Source organism: Neolamprologus brichardi, chromosome 20, assembly GCF_056152115.1.
Source record: "Neolamprologus brichardi isolate AB-2024 chromosome 20, ASM5615211v1, whole genome shotgun sequence".
Classification (NCBI taxonomy): Eukaryota; Metazoa; Chordata; class Actinopteri; order Cichliformes; family Cichlidae; genus Neolamprologus; species Neolamprologus brichardi.
The window spans coordinates 19,656,279-19,664,096 of record NC_142123.1 but is presented as its reverse complement, the minus strand read 5'-3'; the positions used below and the strand labels follow the sequence as shown (position 1 = coordinate 19,664,096).

Sequence of the window (7,818 nt, the reverse complement as noted above, 5' to 3'; positions counted from 1 at the left end):
ACAATGGAAGAGATGTAGCGCCCAGCACAACCACCAACCCCTTCCTTGCCTTTCTGGGTGTTATACTAGTCATATTGCCTTGGTAGAGCCCCTGATTCAACCAGCCTCTCCTGAGACTAACCTTTCTGCAGGAAATATGCATCAAGCTTTACTCTTTTTGAAAAGGTTTTTTGCTGTTTGCCTTTCTCTTGTTCACAACTCTCCTGAAGTACCCACATGTGGCATGCTTTGTTGTTGCTTCTCTTTTTTTTAAAGTCTCTTTGTTACAGGCTTGATTTGGATGCCTACACCAGCTGTGTATCAATGGTCATCCTTCATACTAACCCTGCCATTAGCTTCTCAAGCCTAATAAGTTGACTAACCACTGTGAGAAATTGTGGCATGCAGCAGGGCATGCATGACTCATCCACAGGTGCACATAGTATTTATGAAACGATGCCCACACGGGCTTTGATGAAAGCTGCCTACCACTGGTGGCGCCCTGTTGGTTAAGTCATGCTCTTTGAGGACACACCCCAATCAGTATCCTCAAAGCTTCAGCTGCACAACTCTTTGAACACATCCTTGAGTACTTTGAGCTGTTGGAGTAATGAATCATAAGTGAGAGACCCACAGTTCCTTCAGAGTGGGCCTGTCCTGTGTGGTTTATTCAGATTCTGAAGCATTTTCTATTTAGAACCTTTGGACTCACTGAGAAGTACTGGTGAACTGCGAGACACCACAGTGGACATATTACGTCTGAATATATTTGTGTTCCCCACACAGCCTCAACAAACAAACATAATTTGGTGCATATTTATGTCACAGAATGAGACAAATTATGATGCAGCATTTGTACATTATCGTTAATGATTGTCAAGATAAATGTAAGATGCTGAGTTACATGAGTCAGGATATAGTTAGCCAAGCTTATCATAACAGAACACAAGCAGCTACCAGAGGGGTATACTATGAAGAAAGTTCAACACAGCAGGGATTTCTTTGTGTTAGCTGGTTTGACAAAACCTAAACCTGGGATCATTTGACTCTTCTGCAAAAAATAGATACTGGCTCCTTCTGCTAAGAGCAGAAAGTTTCTTTTTGAGAATTAAAAAGAATATAATGAAATTTAGTTCTTGGCCAAATCAAGTAAAATATACTTGATTCATTGAATATTATAAGCAGGTTCAAGAACAGTGGCATGGGAGGCTGGCTGACAGTTTCCTGCCATCACCTAATTATGCCTTCTTATTTGAAAACATGAATATTCTGCAACAGACTTCTTGCCCTGTAGCAGCAGAGATAGCCTCCCTATGACCCTAAACTGGATGAGCATCAGAAACAGTATGACACTGGGACCAAGGAATGTGGAGATATGAGCAGAGCTGTGGCTAATAGCAGGGAAACTGCAGTAAAGTCACAGTCAGCGCAACAAGGGAATTTGCTGAAAACTAAATGCAAGAGCAAGAGTAAATGTCTAAACTGCCATAACATCACACCAGATACCGTGCGCTGGCATGCTTCATGCAATGAAGTTGCCACAGCGGTTCATTCCTCTCAAACCATCTCCATTGGGTTTAAGTCGGGTGACTGTGGAGGCCAGGCCATCTGGTGCAATGATGGGATGGCATGTGGCTGCAGGATGACCATGCTGGTTCAGTGTGCCTTCAGTTTGGAATAAATCCCCAACTGTGTCACCAGCAAAGCCCCCCCCCACACCATCACAGTGGGAACCATGCATGTAGAGACCATCCCCTCACCTTTTCTGTGTCACACAAAGACACAGCAGGTGGAACTAAAGAGCTCAAATTTGAACTTATCAGACCAAAGCACAGATTTCCACTGGTCTAACATCCATTCCTTGTGTTTCTTGGACCAAACAAATCTCTTCTGCTTGTTGCTTTTCCTTAATATATTGATGCATGCTCAATCATCCAGGTAAGGAAATCCCCAAAAGGTGATTCTGTTCATCTGGACGTAACGTTTTCAGTGGGAGAAACATTTTGTCTTGGATGAGTGAAAACGCTACATCCAGATGAACAGAATCTACTTTTTGGCTTTTCCTTAGTTGTGGTTTCTTAGCAGCTGTTTGACCATAAAGGCCTGATTCACACAGTCTCCTCTGAACATGTAGAGATGTTTCTGCTACTGGAGCTCTGTGTGGCATTTATCTGGGCTCTAATCTGAGCTGCTGTTAACTTGTGATTTCTGAGGCTGGTGACTCGGACAAATTTATTCTCAGCAGCAGAGGGGACTCTTGGTCTTGCTTTCCTGGTGCGGTTCTCATGCTAGGCGACTACATCATGAAGCTCACTGAGAGAAGGCCAAGGGTTTGCAGCGCTGTCAAAAAGGCAAAGGGGTGGCTACTTTGAGGAGATACTGAGGAAAAATATAAAAAATATTTAGAGTTATTTATTATTTTTTTCTTTGCTACATAATTCCATATATCTTGCTTCATACATCTGATGTCTTCAGTTTGTATCTACAATTTAGAAAGTAGTACAAAATAAAGAAAAAACAAACTTTTGACTGGTAGTATATTAGACAGCTTTTTACTTACTACATTTTTAAACAAATATCTCTACTTTCTACTCCTTTCATTTTCAATTTAACATTTAACACGTTTGAGGTGAGGTATTTTATTTATGTCACTTTAAACCTCCAATCAATCTGATTTTAGCCTAAACAGTAATACACAAAAGGCAGTCCTGTTTGTGTATTAATCACTGGTGGCTATCACATCCAAAAAGAGAGGAACGAGGCAAAACTATGTGTGTCAGAGGCTAAAGTGTGCCAGTACCTTTTGTTTTGTTTTTTGGCACCATAAGGAAGAGGACTCCCTTACTAGATTTAACAGGGCAGCCTTTTGCAGCTGGATTTACAGTGAGGAAGACCAAGACAGAGTATAGTGGAAACAAGAGGCATTTATTTGCCCTTATAGCGCTAAGGCTATGACAATTACTGGCATGTCATGCCTTCTCACAGCACAAACAATCACTCACATCTAATAACACCCGGCAGCCTTAAATACTCTCAGCTGTTAAGGACTAAATCGTTATTTTAGTGTCAGGTGAGTTTTCAGATTTTAACCTTCCACCACCATTGTACAATACACAATTTTAATAAATAAATATATATACTATTAACCATTTTCATGTGATTAAATATTTTACATTTCACCCTTAACAATCATAAAACCCCCAAAACCCCATGCACAAAGATTCATGAATAAGAAGAGGGACCTATGGAATCTTTGATACCCAACATCCACAATAACGGTGAAACAACTATTAGCTCAGGGTTCCAACATTCTGCTCTCACAGCACCACCAAGGCTGGAGATGGAACAATACTGGAAGAGCATATGGGACTCTGGATACTGTAGCTCCGGTGAAAACTAAGGCCTCAAATCAGAAGTACCTGACTCCGTGGTATAATTCTCAAACACGTAGCCTAAAGCAGATAACTCGTAAGCTGGAGAGGAAATGGCGTGTCACAAATTTAGAAGATCATCATTTAGCCTGGAGAAATAGTTTGCTGATTTATAAGAAAGCCCTCCGCCAAGCCAGAACATCTTACTATTCATCACTGATTGAAGAAAATAAGAACAACCCCAGGTTTCTCTTCAGCACTGTAGCCAGGCTGACAAAAAGCCAGAGCACCATTGAGCCAACCATCCCTTTAATGTTAACTAGTAATAACTTCATGAACTTCTTCACAAATAAAATTTTTATCATTAGAGAACAAATTACCAATAATCATCCCACAGATGTAATATTATCTACAGCTACTTTCAGTACCATTGATGTTAAGTTAGACTCTTTTTCTCCAATTGATCTTTCTGAGTTAACTTCAACAATTACTTCCTCCAAACCATCAACGTGCCTTTTAGACCCCATTCCTACAAAACTGGTCAAAGAAGTCCTGCCATTAATTAATGCTTCAATCTTAAATATGATCAACCTATCTCTAATAATCGGCTATGCACCACAGGCCTTCAAGGTGGCTGTAGTTAAACCTTTACTTAAAAAGCATCTCTAGACCCAGCAGTCTTAGCTAATTATAGGCCAATCTCCAACCTTCCTTTCATATCAAAAATCCTTGAAAGAGTAGTTGTCAAACAGCTAACAGATCATCTGCAGAGGAATGGCTTATTTGAAGAGTTTCAGTCAGGTTTCAGAGCTCATCACAGCACAGAAACAGCTTTAGTGAAGGCTACAAATGATCTTCTTATGGCCTCTGACAGTGGATTCATCTCTGTGCTTGTCCTGATAGACCTTAGTGCAGCGTTTGATACTGTTGACCATAATATCCTATTAGAGTGATTAGAGCACGTTGTAGGTATTACAGGTACTGCACTGCAGTGGTTTGTATCATATCTATCTAATAGACTCCAATTTGTGCATGTAAATGGAGAGTCCTCTTCACACACTGAGGTCAATTATGGAGTTCCACAGGGTTCAGTGCTAGGACCAATTCTGTTTACATTATACATGCTTTCCTTAGGCAGTATCATTAGAAGACATACCATACATTTTCACTGCTATGCTGATGACACCCAGCTCTATCTGTCCATGAAGCCAGATAACACACACCAATTAGTTAAATTGCAGGAATGTCTTAAAGACATAAAGACCTGGATGGCCGCTAACTTTCTGCTTCTTAATTCAGATAAAACTGAGGTTATTGTACTCGGCCCTGAAAATCTTAGAAATATGGTAACCAGACTCTTACTCTGGATGGCATTACCTTGGCCTCCAGTAACGCTGTGAGGAACCTTGGAGTCATTTTTGACCAGGACATGTCCTTCAATGCACATAGTAAACACATATGTAAGACTGCTTTCTTCCATTTGTGCAACATCTCTAAAATCAGAAATATCCTGTCTCAGAGTGACGCTGAAAAACTAGTTCATGCATTTATTACTTCCAGGCTGGACTACTGCAATTTATTATTATCAGGAAGTCCTAAAAACTCCCTGAAAAGCCTTCAGCTAATCCAAAATGCTGCAGCAAGAGTACTGACAGGGACTAGAAAGAGAGAGCATATTTCTCCTGTTTTGGCTTCCCTTCATTGGCTCCCTGTTAAATCCAGAATTCAAAATCCTGCTCCTCACATACAAAGGTCTTAAATAATCAGGCCCCATCTTATCTTAATGACCTTGTAGTACTATATTACCCTATTAGAGCACTTTGCTCTCACACTGCAGGCCTACTTGTTGTTCCTATAGTATTTAAAAGTAGAATGGGAGGGAGAGCCTTCAGTTTTCAGGCCCCTCTTCTGTTGAACCAGCTTCCAGTTTGGATTTGGGAGACAGACACTATCTCTACTTTCAAGATTAGGCTTAAAACTTTCTTTTTTGCTAAAGTTAGGGCTGGATCAGGTGACCCTGAATCCTCCCTTAGTTATGCTGCGATAGACGTAGGCTGCCGGGGATTCCCATGATGCATTGAGTTTTTCCTTTCCAGTCACCTTTCTCACTCACTATGTGTTAATAGACCTCTCTGCATTGAGTCATACCTGATATTAATCTCTGTCTCTCTTCCACAGCATGTCTTTATCCTGTCTTCCTTCTCTCACCCCAACCGGTCGCAGCAGATGGCCCCGCCCCTCCCTGAGCCTGGTTCTGCCGGAGGTTTCTTCCTGTTAAAAGGGAGTTTTTCCTTCCCACTGTCGCCAAAGTGCTTGCTCATAGGGGGTCATATGATTGTTGGGTTTTTCTCTGTACCTATGAAGCGCCTTGAGGTGACTTTTGTTGTGATTTGGCGCTATATAAATAAAATTGAATTGAATTGAATTGAATTGAATTCATAAGGACGAACACATAGCAGCAATGCTTAGTGGCTAGTGGATCTAAGAGCAGACCACAGCAACCTCCCTGAACAGGGTCCAGTAACCATCACAGTGGCAGACATCCAAGAAAGGGTCTCCAATATGAAGAGTTTGATAGCACCAGGCCCCGACATAGTTCATGCCTACTGGCTAGAGAAGGTGACTGCACTCCACAAGCGTCAGGCAGCACAAATGAACCAGTTGCTAGTTGACGAGAGACACCCAGAATGGCTAACCAAAGGCCGGACAGTCCTGATCCTCAAATACCCCCAGAAGAAACCGGTCCCCTCCAACAACCGGCCAATAACCTGCCTCAGCACCACATGGAAGCTCCTGTCAGGCATCATAGAGGCTAAGATGAAAAGGCACATGGGTCAATACATGAGCGGAGCACAGAAAGGGATTGGCAAGAATACCAGAGGAGTGAAACACCAGCTATTGGTAGACAGACCAATCAGCCGAGACTGCAAGACTAGGCTGACCAACCTGCGCACTGCCTGGATTGATTACAAGAAGGCCTATGACTCCCCACACCTTGATCCTGGAATGCCTAGACTGATACAAGATCAACAGGACCCTAAATGCTTTCCTCAGGAACTCAATGGGGATGTGGCGTACAACACTAGAGGCCAACTCCAAGCCCATAGCACAAGTCACCATCAAGTGCGGGATCTACCAAGGAGATGCTCTGTCACCACTGCTGTTCCGCATAGGCCTGAACCCCCTCAGTGAGATCATTGACACGGATACCGACTACGGAGTGGAGCAGTTGTCAGCCACCTCCTGTATATGGATGACATCAAGCTCTATGCCAAGCGTGAACGAGACATTGATTCACTGATCACCACCAGGATCTACAGCAATGACATTGGAATGTCGTTCGGACTGGAGAAATGTAGTCGGATTATAACAAAGAGAGGAAAGGTAGTCCGAACTGAGGGGATCAAACTACTAGAAGGCAACATTGCAGACATAGAGGACAGCTACAAGTACCTGGGGATCCCACAGGCAAATGGGAACCATGAAGAGGCCGCTAGGAAAACTGCAACCACCAGGTACCTGCAGAGGGTCAGGCAAGTCCTTAGGAGTCAGCTGAACGGTAAGAACAAGATCCGGGCTATCAACACCTACGCCCTGCCCGTGATCAGGTACCCTGCTGGGATAATAAGGCGGCCAAAGGAGGAGATAGAAGCCACTGAAATCAAGACCAGGAAGCTCCTGACCTTGCATGGAGGGTTTCACCCCATATCCAGCACCCTGAGGCTGTATGCTAATCAAAAGGAAGGAGGCCGGGGACTGGTGAGTGTCAGCACCACAGTCCAGGATGAGACAACGAACATCCACGAAGATGGCCCCAACTGACTGCGTGCTCAGTGAATACCTCAGGCAGCAGAAACCCAAGAAAGAGGAGGAACCATCATGGAAGGACAGGCCCCTGCACGGTATGTACCACCGGCAGATTTCGGAGGTGGCTGATATCCAGAAATCCTACCAGTGGCTGGATGAAGCTGGACTGAAAGACAGCACAGAGGCACTAATCATGGCAGCACAGGAACAAGCTCTAAGTACAAGATCCATAGAGGCTGGGGTCTATCACACCAGGCAAGACCCCAGGTGCAGTCTGTGTAAAGATGCCCCTGAGACAATCCAGCACATAACAGCAGGGTGCCAGATGCTAGCAGGCAGAGCATACATGGAGCGCCATAACCAAGTGGCCGGCATAGTGTACAGAAACATCTATGCTGGGTATAACCTGGAGGTCATTTAAATGAAAATGTGATTCAGTTTCAACCCAAGAGACAGGAAAATGTATGTTTATTTATTTATCAATATTCAAATCAGACAAATACACATCTCAATTATAGAGATTGAAAATGTGACGTCATTCAAGGGTAAAACCGCAAAGAATTCTGGGAACTCATGGCAAGAGGTACTAGAGCACGCAGGCTTTCAATTGAAATCAGTTACACAGCGATAAAAAGAAACACAAAAAACTGGCAAGAAGCGG

General features: G+C 43.2%; 1 pseudogene; it reads left to right on the top strand.

Moving 5' to 3' along the window:
* The first annotated feature begins 6,599 nt into the window (after nucleotides 1–6,599).
* LOC148096974 (uncharacterized) lies at nucleotides 6,600–7,578 on the top strand (annotated as a pseudogene).
* The last annotated feature ends 240 nt before the right edge of the window (nucleotides 7,579–7,818 follow it).